The 7,128-nt window shown below is 37.0% G+C and overlaps 1 long non-coding RNA gene across 1 annotated transcript; it reads right to left on the bottom strand.

Annotated features, from left to right (window-relative positions):
- Nucleotides 1-1,119: 1,119 nt before the first annotated feature.
- LOC308688500 lies at nucleotides 1,120-4,873 on the bottom strand. Its single transcript, XR_014029905.1, has 3 exons — nucleotides 4,759-4,873; nucleotides 3,294-3,374; nucleotides 1,120-3,107 (listed from the first exon to the last, which is right to left on the bottom strand). It is a non-coding gene; the product is annotated as an uncharacterized lncRNA (long non-coding RNA).
- Between the last annotated feature and the right edge of the window lie 2,255 nt (nucleotides 4,874-7,128).

Below are 7,128 nucleotides of genomic sequence, written 5' to 3'. Positions count from 1 at the left end.
GGCACATATTTGTTTATCTTTACTAGTGGTTTGCAAAACTTGTAATCGAGTCTTCACACTTTATTTTATTTAAAGTTATTCTTCACAAATAATCATTGGTCCACTGTTCTTTGAAAATTCTGCACTCTCTTTTAGGGGTGGAACGGTACACAGAAGTCACGGTTCGGTTCATACCTCGGTTCAGACATCACGGTTGGGTACAATGAAGGGAAAAGCAAAACAAAAATGCAGAAGGCTTGTGCATGTCTCAGGCTGGACCACCAAAAGAAAAATAAATGTCTTAAGCCTTGTATTTTTTTTAATAAGTTTTATTAATAAAGTAAAGGCATAGAACCAGTTTATTTGTAGTGCACTGACAATAGTTTTATATAATTAGTTCATTAATTCAATTAATAAAAATACCTTGATATGGTTGGTAATTGTAGCCTACCTGAATTAATTGAAAATTAATCTGCTACATTTCAGATTAATATATTTGTTTTCCTTAAAAATGTAATTAACAGTAACTTAAATACTTTGCAGTTTGAATGATGTCCTGCATAAACTAAATGACGGAGTATGTTTTTATGTTTCCACTGTTCGATCGCGGCCGCGCCACACACACACACACACACACACACACACACACACACACACAAACACACACACACACACACACACACACACACACACAAATATAAGTAAACACTTTACGACTTTTCGATCGCGCCCACACCTCTCTCTGAACATATTCCAGCATAGCAATCTTTACACCGCAGCCTGCTTCAGAGCTTCAGAGCTAAGGCGGAGCTACAGATTAGGTGTCCCTAAGAATCCGCGTATCTAACAGTAGTTCCGCATTACATTAATTAAATTGCACGCAAGTTTTATGTATTTTTATACCGTGTATTCTCCGTGTAAATGTATGCACCAAACCGTGACGCCCGTACCATGACGTACCGTCCATGACGACTTATGGGGATTGCCTCATAGGGCCGGTTCAAGTAGTGGGGGGCAGAGGGGCTGGGGGGCCAGTCAAAGGGGGGTGGCGGGCCTGAGTCGGCCCGCGGGCCTTAGTTTGGTGACCCCTGGTGTACTGTAACTTCCTGCTTGCTCAAGCATACATCACAACTGTGTTTTATGAAAAAAAAAAGTTTATTACACTTACAGCTCAAAAATAATACAATATATTAGCATAACAGTTTTTTTTTTTGTTTGTTGGTTTTTTTTTTGTAATTTGAGCTCAAATTTAATTATCGGATTCATTTCATTGTAAAACAAACATTAAAAGTTGTTCTTTCTACATATTCTCTAGTACAGGGGTCACCAACCTTTTTGAAACTGAGAGCTACTTCATGGGTACTGAGTCATACGAAGGGCTACCAGTTTGATACGCTCTTCTGAAATAACACATTTGTTCAGTTTGCCTTTAGTTATACATTAATAATAATACTCATCTACGTGAAGACACTAATCACATAAATGATTTCTCACAATAATTAGCAACACTGACAATAAGGAGGGAAACAGATATCAATATTCAGCACTTTAATCTCAGTAATTGCTACATTTCATACATTTCACTAGCCACTGACAAACCTTTTTAACAAATCATGAACTGTTGTTTAAAAAAGTTATCAATTATGTAATGTTAGAAAAATCAACTTACATATTTTTAAATAAATCGTCACATTTTGAACTAATGACCAAATCTGTGGCATTTTTTAAAACACTTTTTAAATTGAACACAATTCTTCAATATTTTAAAAGGGTAAAATGTCAGTGGCTAGTGAAAATCCCATTTTCACTAGCCACTGACAAACCCTTTTAACAAATTATGACCTTATGATGTTGATCATAAAGCTGAAATTAGAAGCTAAAACTAAAGCTGCCTTTAGCTCACAGGCTTTTTCTGTCCGTAGTTCACTTCCCGGTGGGTAGTTAGCATGGTAACGTTAGCTTTTGTAACACGTAGTGAAGTGTCTCTCCACATTGTGCCACTTTGCCGTCGCCACAGTCGCCCCGCAAATGAGACACACGCAGGTTTCTTTCACAGTCGTAAAAAAGAATTCCTCCATCATTCGTTGTGAAAGTGATACGTTTTCTTCCTTTTTTCTGCCATGTTTTTGGGGCAAGAAACTGCATTCAGCTAACATCTTTGTTACGCGCGCCCGCTCCACGAGCACTGGTTTTGTCTCGCGCAAAATACTTTTGAATTAGAGTAGGTCAGAGTTCACCTAAACTTATCTAAACTCATGTATAATGAACATATTTTTAAGATATTGTCATTTTTAAATATATATAAATGCAAGTGATGATTTAAAAAAAATAGCAACAGAAAAAAAATTAATTTCAGACGCAGCTCACTAGTGCTATTTTTAGAACAGGCCTGCGGGCGACTCATGTGGTCCTTGGGGGCGACCTGGTGCCCGCGGGCACCGTGTTGGTGACCCCTGCTCTAGTATCTCAATTCTTAACCCTTTAGGCGCCAGAAGTTTTTTCCTAAAACGTTCGATTTTGACATCTTAATTTCAAAAGGCTATATCTTAAAAGTGATAAAAGATAGAGACTTTCTGTAAATTAGAGAAATATTAAGGATGACCCAAAGATTATGTAGGGATTACATTTTCCCATCTAATTTGCATATTATGACGTCATATGGTGGTATTAAATTAAATTCTTAAATGTGTGTACAGTTCATCTGCATGGTATGGGTCCAGATGAGCAGTTAATCCCTTTTCTTTCATAAGAAGTGCACAGAACACAAAAACAGGCTTGTCACAGGGATGTGTGTGTGTGTGAGTGTATTACATCAAATTTCTTATCTCCTGTCTAAGTATAATGTACAGGTTTCTGCCTTCCTCAGCATCCTCTGGAGGAAGAAGATGAAGCTCCTCCGTCAACAGGCAACAAAGTTCAAATGTCTCCTCACATGGGTACGTCAACATGTGACACTCCTCCTGGCAGTTCTGAACATCCAAAGAATTGCACTGGAAAAGATAGTCGTCTAATCAATAAAGATGAGGAGCCATATACATTATGGATGGACGCCCATGAGGTGCCGTAATGTTCCGTTGCACTCGGATTCTGTGTGCGTTTCACATCTGCACAAATCTGTCAAGTTCATCCTTAAATGACAAAAGCACATAAAATCCTCCATTAATATATATATATTATCTATTAAAGTGCATGTTCTCTTTGTATTACAAGGCCTATTACAGTCTTGCTATTTTAGCAAATAAATATGTGGACAGATAGATAGATAGATAGATAGATAGACAGACAGACAGACAGACAGACAGATGATTTCTTACCTGTACAAGTGTTGTAAAGCAAAACTGCACGATTGATTTGTCAAGGAAATCCCCACTGAAATGGTCTTCTTCTTTTAAAGCCTGAAAAAAGTTCAAAATCCAAAACTGAATATTCTCTTTCCGAAGTATGCTCCAAAAGCTTTCGATTCTTTGATATTGATTGCTTGAACCATATAAGAAACTCCGGTGAAAAGCAAATTCATCAGTAGCATTTCTTCGAAGAAAGATCTTGATCTGCTCCATAGTAACGTTTTCAGTCCCACGATCGTCACGGATTCTTCTAGGACAACCATCTCTATTCTTTACTGTCACAATAAAATATCTTGCAATGTCTTTCGGGTCATTATTGGTGAAATACACTTTCTACCACATCACATTATCTGAGAATCCATCAGCACATCCATTAATGCAGAGGCTGTACGGTTTAAGCTTATCGTACGAGTCAACGTGCCACATTAAGTTTGGACCAGGATACCTCCTTCGGCGTAGTCTTCGTGCTCGTCTATACACAACGCCATCTGGGTCGCTCAAACAGTAACCGCACTGTTTCCCTCTTCACCGTAAATCCTTTCTGGATACATTTTAAGTGCATCATTCTGTATCAAATCATTTGGCCGGATCCCATTATTTCCTCAGATATAAAGCTGGCTACCTCCATCCAGTCTGAAAAGTGTTTTTGCCTGTAAAGTCTATTCCGGCGCAGTATATTTTGTAACGGCCTAAGACAAATGGTAATGCCATGTTGGTAGATTAGCACCTATAGAATTTCCTTTTGTTGAAAGCCCAGATAAAAGTAAAAAGCTACTATTATGTTTAGATCCATGTTAGAAGCAGTTCGACTTCACGAGCGCAGGTCTTTACTAAAAAAAAAATTACGACTTTATTCTCGTAATATTTCGACTTTAATCTCGAAATGATAGGATTTTTTTTTTGTAGGTTTTTTTTTTTTTTTTTATGTTGCGGTTCAGGGCTTCCATACGCTGATTTCATGCAGCCGCCATTTTGAAATCGAAAGTGAGGCTCCGGTGGGAAAACCCCCGGAAGTAAAGATAAACAACAATGCCTTTGGACTACCAACCTGAAGCTGCTGCCGCGATTTACACTTTTGGATGTTAATATCCAATATAGGATATGTATATAGTTCATTCCTGCTTCTTTTTTTACTTTCTGAATTATATAAAAAAAATATTTTTTATTTATAAATGAATTTCACTGTATATAGTCTAAAGTATTAAAGAAATGTATGTACAGTTTTAGAATTGACACAACATCATTTAACACAACAATACGCCATCGCATTCAAGACTCTCCTAATATTAAAGGCGACACTTCCGGTTTTCTTCCCACCGGAGCCTCGCTTTCGATTTCAAAATAACGGCTGCGTGAAATCAGCGTATAGAGAGCAGAAACAGAAGCTTATTTTTATATACCTATCTGGTTTCATGAAGAAAATTTCTAAACTTACCAGTAAATATGCTCCCTTTGAACAACCTTTGTTTACAAGTTTAAAGACTGGAGATGTCGTCTCTTCCTTATCTCCTCTTTTGCTTTCGATTTTGGGAACTTGGTTAAAGTGAGTCTTTGTCCTTCCTCTAGTGGCGCAAAACGTCATCACATTCTCATGACCTGCAGAAAGCATGCTTGCTCTGATTGACTCGGTCGTCTTTTATAGGCATACTACATGATAGAAAACTTGTTCGGAGTTGTCTTTGCACAGGCAATAAAACACTAGCCTACATCCTGCAATGGCTAGAGAAATTAATTAATACTAATAAAATATTACTCCAGTAAAAGAGAGGTTTCCAAGTAAGAAAGTAAGACAGACCTAAAATAGGTTAGAGCCTCCCCTTACGGAACATACAGTGGTGGTCAAAATTGATGGCACCCCTGATAAATATGATAAAAAATGTCTGTAAAAATAAATCTGCATTGTTTATCCTTTTGATCTTTCCTTCAAAAAATTCACAAAAATCTAAGCTTTCATTGAAGTAAAATAATTGAAATTGGGGGGTAAATCACATTATAAAATAAATGTTTTTCTCCAAAACACGCTGGCCATAATTGTTGGCACCCCTAGAATTTTTTATGAGAAAAAATATATCTGAAGTATATTCCCAGGGCCGTTTCTAGGCATAGGCAAACTAGGCGGTCGCCTAGGGCGCAAACAGCTGGGGGGCGCCATTGAGAGCCCCCACCACACCAAAAGATTTTTGCCCAAGTGAGTGGAAGAAAAATCCTTCTTTCTTTACATTTCCGATAATGGAGCGTATATTTGCACTAAGTGCCTGTCTTTTTTAGCAAAAATACGCCCACTACTATATATCTACAGTGGCATAGGTCGTAAGGCGTGAGGTGCTTGAAAGTAGCTTTGGATGTGTTCGACCTGAGTTCGAATCCGCCTTTTGCCGAAATCGCTCTTCTCCCTTTTCCCAACACTTGAGATGTAAAATTTATAGCCTAACATAAAGGTCTCTAGCGTTATATTTTGCCAATGAATTAAAATCGAAATCAAAAGGCTTTGTGCCTTTATAAAACAGCACAAGACTTTAATTAAGTAGCCTAGACATTCTGTTTGTGCTGCATGATTTAAAGAAAAGTGCGCACTTTGCTCATGCGATCAGCATGGTGATCTGGTGTTTTTCTCCAAAATAAAAGCTCAAGGGTTTATTTCTTGCAAGTGAAGAAATTACGAGGACAAAAGTATTGTAATTTTCAGATACTATAGTGTAATGTAAATTATACTTTTGAAATATTCATTTTAATTTATAAAGTAGCCTACATATGATTGGCTATATGGATTTTACGTCATAGGAATACTTATATAAATCATAAACACCAGTGATAATGTAATGTAGACTCAGACTCTATATCATGATAACTAATGAGATGTTTGAGCCCTCTTTAGTGTCCAGGTACAAGTCAATGGTTTTTCTTTGTTCAATGTGCACAGTTCATGGGTTGAAGCTCTTAAATTTTAGCTCTCAAAGTACCAGATTGATGCATTAATTTAACCTTAAAATGTACAAAATTTTCTTGCGGGGGAGCATGCCCCCGAACCCCCCTAGAAGGATAGTGGAGGGAGGGAGGGGGGGGGGGTCAATAGGAATCTTGCCTAGGGTGCCAAAAAGGCTAGAAACGGCCCTGTATATTCCCATTAATATTTACATTTTTAAGCACACCAGGGTGACTAGGAACATGACATTTTTTATCATATTTATCAGGGGTGCCATCAATTTTGACCACCACTGTATGTATATATATATATATATATATATATATATATATATATATATATATATATATATATATAATATACATTCTTCTATATTCATTCAGTTACTCATTATTTTTCTCTTCATTGTTTCTTTCTTTCAGCCTAACATGAGGCCGTAGCGTTTGGGACAGAGCAAAACCTTTTTTCAGCTTTTTATGCATAGTGAAAAAAGAGAGTCTTCACATTCCCTTAAACAGCAGATTTTTTCTGATGCAAAAATTAAAACAAAAGATAAATCACAACAGAACTTTTGAATGTTTAATGTAACAATTACAACCTATGCAATGGCACTAAAAAACAGTGACATTTCAGGGGAAAAAATAAAGCTAAAAAAACCTTAAGAAATAAGTGTTCACACCCCTGAACTTATACTTGGTTGAAGAACCTTTTGGTTTTATTACAGGACTCCGTTTGGATGGGAGTCTTATCAGTTTGGCACATCTTGACATGGCAATATTTTCCCACTCTATTTTTTATTTTGCAAAAACACTTTTGATTCACGATTCCATCCACCTTTCAACGAGAACCAGTTGATGTTTTGTAAGCTCTTTATTTTTATCA

The sequence above is a fragment of the Scardinius erythrophthalmus genome (assembly GCF_964197995.2).
Source record: "Scardinius erythrophthalmus genome assembly, chromosome: 3".
Classification (NCBI taxonomy): Eukaryota; Metazoa; Chordata; class Actinopteri; order Cypriniformes; family Leuciscidae; genus Scardinius; species Scardinius erythrophthalmus.
The sequence above is the reverse complement of the archived record's forward strand: the minus strand, read 5'-3'. Positions and strand labels throughout refer to the sequence as shown.